The sequence below is a fragment of the Salvelinus namaycush genome, chromosome 4, assembly GCF_016432855.1.
Source record: "Salvelinus namaycush isolate Seneca chromosome 4, SaNama_1.0, whole genome shotgun sequence".
Taxonomy (NCBI): domain Eukaryota; kingdom Metazoa; phylum Chordata; class Actinopteri; order Salmoniformes; family Salmonidae; genus Salvelinus; species Salvelinus namaycush.
Genome location: NC_052310.1, coordinates 56,215,931 through 56,224,208, shown reverse-complemented (window position 1 = coordinate 56,224,208; position 8,278 = coordinate 56,215,931). Strand labels below are relative to the sequence as shown.

The window sequence follows — 8,278 nt, the reverse complement described above, 5'->3', positions numbered from 1 at the left end:
ATGTTCCAACAGCAGGCCAATCCATGTCTCCCTTTAGACTCTGTATCAGTCTGATGTCTTCATAACAATTACAGGTACACAAAGAATGACAAGAAAATGAGATGCAAAGTGCTAAATGCCTAATTCACAGCAATTCTATTTAGTGTTCCTGGGAGAGTGTTTAATAACATTTTAATGAAGCATTACTAATGTAGTGTGTAAAACAAAAGTCCATAACATGATTCAGACTTTTGAGAAAAACAAATAAGAGTTACTAAACAAATAGATTAAGGCTTGTACATGTAACGGATGTGAAATGGCTAGCTAGTTAGCGGGCACGCGCTAGTAGCGTTTCAATCAGTTACGTCACTTGCTCTGAAACCTAGATGTAGTGTTGCCCCTTGCTCTGCAAGGGCCACGGCTTTTGTTGAGCGATAGGTAACGACGCTTCGTGGGTGACCGTTGTTGATGTGTGCAGAGGGTCCCTGGTCGCGCCCGTGTCGGGGCGAGGGGACGCCGTAAAGTTATACTGTTACATTGATGCTGTTGACCCGGATCACTGGTTGCTGCGGAAAAGGAGGAGGTTGAAAGGGGGGTGAGTGTAACGGATGTGAAATGGCTAGCTAGTTAGCGGGCACGCGCTAGTAGCGTTTCAATCAGTTACGTCACTTGCTCTGAAACCTAGATGTAGTGTTGCCCCTTGCTCTGCAAGGGCCACGGCTTTTGTGGAGCGATGGGTAACGACGCTTCGTGGGTGACTGTTGTTGATGTGTGCAGAGGGTCCCTGGTTCGCGCCCGGGTCGGGGCGAGGGGGCGGTTTAAAGTTATACTGTTACATACAGATACTGATTTTCATGTCTTAATCCATTTAGCCTTTTGAGGGCTTTTAAAGCCAGCACGAAAGGCTCTTAAAATAGGTTATATTCTGATTTGAGAGCTGACACTGGAAAGAGAACAAAGAAGCCCATGGTTTTACTCACACACACTTTGTAGTCTGAAGCCACTACGAGCCATCTAATGACGCAGCCAACATGGAGTGTGCTATGCACTGCAGTGCAGTGGGAGTTGTCTCTCATCAGACAGGATCAAACTTAAAAAACATGTTGAAAGTCCTATATTTGATCTACACATCCGGGGTTTTATATATACAGCTCTGCAGTCTGCATGAGTGAATGTCGTTTTTTGCCGTACATTTTTTTACATGTTTTGAAATGCATGAACAGCTGCATTAATTCATCTTGTTGAGAGTCAAATATTTGATCGAACTACTTCCGGGGTTCTATGGAATCTGCATTGTTCTCACTCTACATCAGAGAATGTGGTTTCACGCTGTGAGAGAATTTACATGTTTCATAATGCATAAACAGACACATTGATTGTTTAACGCACATATGATTGAGAGGATTGTAAGAAAGCCATCCTGTAAACACCTGTAAAAGGCCCCGTCCAGACCACATGGTGCAAAGCAAGCTTTGAGTTTGGTATCAGCAGGCACATAAACAGGTAGAACAGGCCCTGAACAGGTCCCCAAGGGAGTTTAGTACCTACGTCACCTCAGGTTCAGATGGGGAGAGAATAGGATTTTCTGTGAAACAAGAGCCATGGCTCTGCCGTGAAAGCCAGTTTGTCACCACTAGTGAACAGGCCTTAAGAGCAGAGCAGCCATTTGAGAATTAAGGAGAAGAGGAGAGCCAGTCAGGCGGGGAGAACTAAATTAATCATCCACTAGTTTTTTGTTGTTCCACCCTGGACATGGGGATTGATGTGGGGTGGTTGACTGGTTAATGGGGGGTAGTGAGCTACAGAAGCTCTGTTTGTGGTGACACATGAATCCTCAAGAACCGTCAGCAGTAACATGACAATTGTATCCGGCTGCTCTATAAAATGACCAAAAATGTAAAGACAGGACAGGTAATACATTTTGTCTGTGCACATCTCTGGATATTGATTTAGGGTAGGTCTAGTGTTTCGTCTAGTGTTGTAACTTAGTCGTGAAATGTTGGTACTGTATTGAATACAGTAGCAAGTCTCATGATCAAATCAGTTAATTGCAAAGCTGTGCTTTTATGTAACATTCTGAAGAACGTCATCTAAATTCACTAACACTTACAGTACAGTATATAGGTATTGGTCACCAGATTTACCTTAGCGTTGAGAACACAGAGATATGTGGTGATAATGTTATGTGATCTAGGTGTAGACTAATGAATGTCTTGACACTTGACTTCATAATTTGAGTGCTATCACACTTCATTATAGAACTCCCTACATGTTGCTCTTCTAGCAGTACAGTAGGTGAATAACGTTGATTACCTTGGGGCCTGGCCGTCCAGCTACTCCCACATGCCCCTGTTGGAGAAATTACATGTTTTAGTGGTTTGGAGAGATTAACTTGTATTTCAAATAGTTTACAAAGAGTCATCCGGAACACTCACGACAGGTCCTGGGGGTCCAATAAATCCGGGTCTTCCTGGCTTTGCTGCTGATCCCTTATAACCCCTGGGGCCCTGGAGAGAGAAGCATTTCTTAAATTTAGCAGAGGGATCACTTAATTTTCACAGTAAAAAATGATCCTGTACAGTAGGATGGCAAATGACTGGACACAGACATCTGTTGAGAAGGATACATTAAATAGTGCTGCTCCTTAATACTCCTCCTTGAATGCAATGGGTCCTTAAAGTGAGACGTGTGAAGATTTGTATTTGTATTTGTATTTATTATGGATCCCCATTAGCTGCTGCCAATGGGGTCCAGCAAAATTAAGGCAGTTACACAATTTTAAAAACATTTCAATACATTCACAACAGATTTCACAACACATTAAGTGTGTGCCCTCAGGCCACTACTCTACTACCACATATCTACAACACAAAATCCATATGTACGTGTGTACGTGTGTGTATAGTGCATATGTTATCCTGTGTGTATGCATGTGTCTGTGCCTGTGTTTGTGTCTCGTCACAGTCCCTACTGTTGCATAAGGTGTATTTTTATCAGTTTTCAGTTTTTTTAATCTGATTCTACTGCTTGCATCAGTTACCTGATGTGGAATAGAGATCCATGTAGTCATGGCTCTATGTAGAGCTGTGTGTCAGTAGTCCAAACAGACAGCTCTGTGCATTCAATACATCTCACAAATACAAGTAGTGATGAAGTCAGTCTCTCCTCCACTTTGAGCCAGAAGAAATTGACATGCATATTATTAATGTTAGCTCTCTATGTACATCCAAGGGCCAGCCATGCTGCCCTGTTCTGAGCCAATTGAAATTTTCCTAAGTCCCTCTTTGTGGCACCTGACCAAACGACTAAACAGTAGTGCATGTGTCAACAAAACTAGGGCCTGTAGTACCTGCCTTGTTGATAGTGCTGTTAAGAAGCCAGAGCAGTGCTTTATTATGGACAGACTTCTCCTCATCTTCACTACTGTTGTTTTGACCATGATAGTTTACAATCCAGGGTTACTCCAAGCAGTTTAGTCACCTCAACTTGCTCAATTTCCACATTATTCATTACAAGATTTAGTTTCAGGTTTTTGAGGCATTGTCCCAAATACCATGCTTTTAGTTTTTTTTTATATTTAGGTCAAACTTATTCCTTGCCTCCCATTCTGAAACTAACTGCAGCTCTTTGTTAAGTGTTCCGGTCATTTCAGTCGCTGTAGTAGCTGACGTGTATAGTGTTGAGTCATCCGCATACAATAATATACTGGCTTTACTCAAAGCCAGTAGCATGTCATTAGTAAAGATTGAAAAAAGTAAGGGGCCTAGAAAGCTGCCCTGGGGAATTCCTGATTCTACCTGGATTATGTTGGAGAGGCTTCCATTAACAAGGTTCCCGAGTGGCGCAGTGGTCTAAGGCACTGCATTTCAGTGCTAAAGGCATCACTACAGACCCTGGTTCGATTCCAGGCTGTACCACAACCGGCTGTGATTGGGAGTCCCATAGGGCGGCGCACAATTGGCCCAGTGTCGTCTGGGTTAGGGTTTGGCCGGGGTAGGCTGTATTTGTAAATAAGAATTTGTTCCTAACTGACTTCCCTAGCTAAATAAAATAAATAAAGAACACCCTCTGTGTTCTGTTAGACAGGTAACTCTTTATCCACAATATAGCAGGGGGTATAAAGGCCTAACACATACGATTTTCCACCAGCAGACTATGATCGATAATGTCAAAAGCCAGACTCCACAATCTTTTTATCATCAATTTCTCTCAGCCAATAATCAGTCATTTATGTAAGTGCTGTGCTTGTTGAATGTCCTTCCCTGCTGAAAGTCAATTTGTTTACTCTAAAATAGCATTCTATCTGGTCAAACACTGTTTTTTCCAAAAGTTTACTAAGCTATTTGAGCCAGTAAAGAGGGCTTAGATAGTGGATTTACTTTTGCTTCCCTCCAGGCCTGAGGGCACACACCTTCTAGTAGGCTTGAATTGAAGATATGGAAAATAAGAGTGGCAATATCGTCTGCTATTATCCTCAGTAATTTTCCATCCAAGTTGTCAGACCCCGGTAGTTTGTCTTTGTTGATAGACAATCATTTTTTCATCTCTTCCACTTTACGGAATTCAAAATTACAATGCTTGTCTTTCATAATTTGGTCAGATATACTTGGATGTGTAGTGTCAGCGTTTGTTGGTGGCATGTCATGCCTAAGTTTGCTGATCTTGTAGTTGGCAATATCAGTGGGTTTTGTGATGAATGAGCCATCTGATTCAATGAATGATGGAGCTGTTTGCCTTTTTATCCTAAATTTAATTTAAGGTGCTCCAAAGCTTTTTAATGTCATTCTTTATATAATTTATCTTTGTTTCATAGTATAGCTTCTTCTTATTTTTATTCAGTTTAGTCACATGATTTCTCAATTTGCAGTATGTTTGCCAATCGGTTGTGCTACCAGACTTATTTGCCATCCCTTTTGCCCATCCCTCTCAACCATACTATTTTTTAATTCCTCCTCAATCCACAGGGATTTAACAACTTTTACCGTCATTTTCTTAATGGGTGCATGCTTATTAGTAACTGGAATAAGCAATTCCATAAATGTGTCATGTGAAGCATCTGGTTGCTCCTCATTACACACCACAGACCAGGAAATATTCTTTAAATCATCAACATAAGAATCACTACAAAACTTCTTGTATGACCTCTTATACACTATATTAGGCCCAGCCTTTGGAACTTTGGTGTGAAAGATGTGAAAGACGACTGTACTTACAGTTTGGCCTTGATGCCCCATCTCCCCTGCCGGCCCCAGCATTCCTTTCTCCCCCTGTTTAGGGTAAAACCACACACTTTAATTAACATATATGAATCTAATAAATAAAATGTTTGTTTTATTGGCTAGTTCTGTTACCATTATTCCGAATTGTCCGTTTCTGCCCTCCGGGCCCTGTGGTCCTTGATAAGCCTTGAGAACGGATAGATAATAGAACAGATCAGATACAGACAATATATATGGTGCACATTCCCAGGGTCTTCATGTCTCATGAGGGGTATTCGACATGTTGCTGATGTCCTAAGAATACATGGTACACAAGGTCAACGCATTCCTGTAAATAGCATCATGGATGATAAAAGACTGTGAACCTACCTCTACTCCTATGTCACCATCTCTCCCAGGCAAACCAGGGTCTCCAATAATGCCCTGTAGAGATATGTGGTTATTGGTGTTACTAAAGGTTTGCCAAAGCTTGCTCATCTCTGAGATTAAACGTACATTTTAGTCAGAATAACTCACCTTTTGTCCAATGGTGCCATATCTTCCTTCTGCTCCTTGGGCACCCTGGTGTTGACAAACAAGTTGAATAATGAGACTGTTGGTATCACTGATATATGTCATTTTATTTGATATAGCAGTATGTCCATTTCTAGTTCTACTGCATATGCTTGTAAATATATACTATTGTTGTTGGTGAATAATGTAAAGCGGAGGAACTGTTTGCATGTTTAGAAATGAGAGAAGTGATGATGTGACATACGTACAGGTTTGCCCTTTTCCCCAGTAGCTCCGGTCTCTCCAGGATCACCTACAACACCCTGTCAAGACATAGAACGTCAACGTCAAGACAAACCACATCTGGGATGAAAACAAAAAAATGTACTAATGTAAAACCTCTGTGGCTTCATTTATTCTGTATATTTATTCTGTTTCACTGAAATGAGACAAACTTTACTTTCAATTCAAATAAAGTGTTATTTGTCACATGCGCCGAACTCCAACGGGAGTAGACTTTACCAAGAAATGCTTGCCTACGAGCCCTTCCCAGTGAAGGGAAATTAAAAAGTAACATAAGTGGAATGAAATAATAATAAAGCTATATACAGGGAGGACCAGCACCTGATCATTGTGCAGGGGTACAAGGTATTTGAGATAGATATGTACAGTGCATTCGGGAAAGTATTCAGACCCTTTTCCACATTTTGTTAAGTTACAGCCTTAATCTAAAATGTAGTAAATAACACATGTCCTCATCAACATACACACAATACCCCATAATGACAAAGCAAAAACAGGTTTGTCGAAATTTTTGCATGTTTATAAAAAATTAAAAACATAAATACCTTATTTACGTAACTATTCACACCCTTTGCTATGATACTCAAAATTGAGCTCTGTTGAATCCTGTTACCATTGATCATCCTTGAAATGTTTCTACAACTTGATTGGAGTCCACCTGTGGTCAATTCAATTGATTGGACATGATTTGGAAAGGCACACATCTCCCTATTTAAGATCCCACAGCTGATCCCACAAGCCATGAGGTCGATGGAATTGTCCGTAGAGCTCCGAGTGTCGAGGCACAGATCTGAGGAAGGGTACCAAAAAATGTCTGCAGCATTAAAGATCCCCAAGAACACAGTGGCCTCCATCATTCTTAAATTGAAGAAGTTTGGAACCACCAAGACTCTTCTTAGAGCTGGCTGCCCGGCCAAACTGAGCAATCGGGGGAGAAGGACCTTGGTCAGGGAGTCGACCAAGAACCCAATGGTCACTCTGATAGAGCTCCAGAGTTCCTCTGTGGAGATGGGAGAACCTTCCAGAAGGACAACCATCTCTGTAGCACTCCATCAATCAGACCTTTATGGTAGAGTGGCCAGCCAGAAGCCACTCCTCAGTAAAAGGCACATGACAGCCTGCTTGGAGTATGCCAAAAAGACACGAAAGGGCTCTCAGACCATGAGAAACATGATTCTCTGGTCTGATGAAACCAAGATTAAACTATTTGGCCTGAATGCCAAGTATCACGTCTGGCATCACGTCCTCGAGTGGCCCAGCCAGAGCCCGGACTTGAACCCAATCGAACATCTCTGGAGAGACCTGAAAATAACTGTGATGCTCCCCATCCAACCTGACAGAGCTTGAAGAATGGGAGAAACTCCCCAAATACAGGTGTGCCAAGCTTGTAGCGTCATACTAAGAAGACTTGAGGCTGTAATCACTGCCAAAGGTGCTTCAACAAAGTACTGAGTAAAGGGTCTGAATACTTGTGTAAATGTGATATTTCCGTTCTTTATTTTTTATACATTTGCAAAAATGTATAAAAACCTGTTTTTGCATTGTCATTAAGGGGTATTGTACATATATTGATGAGAGAGAGAAAACAATTTCATACATTTTACAATAAGGCTGTAATGTAACAAAATGTGGAAAAAGTCAAGGGGTCTAAATACTTTCTGAATGTACTCTATGCACATACTGTACATTTACACAATTTGTTCCTGTTTGTTGTGACTGGAGATGTTTTAATGTCACTAAGGACTTCTTCATCTACAGTGGAATTTGATGGACAGTATCTCCAGTAAACATCCTCACTGCCTTGTTAGCTGACCTACAGATAGTCCTCCTACTAGGAAATCACTAGGGCTAAAAGTGCTACCATTACTAACTCAATTTGTTGAGTCAAGACTATTTCCAAACCTGGCCAGAGGTACTACAGTTGTTTGTGCTGATTTTTTGTTGTTGTTGCCTGCGCTACAGACAAATATATTGGTGACTAGAAAAGGCCCCTACTTTTGTGTAGAAAAATATTTTCCATCTTTATTATTATTAAAAATAAAAAATTGAAAAGTATTATTATCTGATTTTTCAAGCACCCCTACTTCCCGCGGCTATGATTATCATAACAAGTGGGCTTGACTGTGTGGCCCCTCAACATACCTGCGCTCCCTGTGCCCCAACCGGTCCTTCAACACCGGAGGGCCCTTCTTCTCCCTACCAACAAGAATACAAGCATACAATGTTATTGAAAATGAAATCATTCATATGAGAGAACATGGAGAAATAAGACTGTCTGGTGGATT

At 41.2% G+C, this 8,278-nt stretch overlaps 2 long non-coding RNA genes across 2 annotated transcripts; both read right to left on the bottom strand.

Annotated features, from left to right (window-relative positions):
- Positions 1 to 2,291: 2,291 nt before the first annotated feature.
- LOC120045758 lies at positions 2,292 to 5,328 on the bottom strand. The gene is made up of 3 exons (XR_005476758.1): positions 5,193 to 5,328; positions 2,415 to 2,486; positions 2,292 to 2,328 (listed from the first exon to the last, which is right to left on the bottom strand). It is a non-coding gene; the product is annotated as an uncharacterized LOC120045758 (long non-coding RNA).
- Positions 5,329 to 5,566: 238 nt separating this feature from the next.
- LOC120046038 lies at positions 5,567 to 6,016 on the bottom strand. Its single transcript, XR_005476766.1, has 3 exons — positions 5,960 to 6,016; positions 5,715 to 5,759; positions 5,567 to 5,621 (listed from the first exon to the last, which is right to left on the bottom strand). It is a non-coding gene; the product is annotated as an uncharacterized LOC120046038 (long non-coding RNA).
- Between the last annotated feature and the right edge of the window lie 2,262 nt (positions 6,017 to 8,278).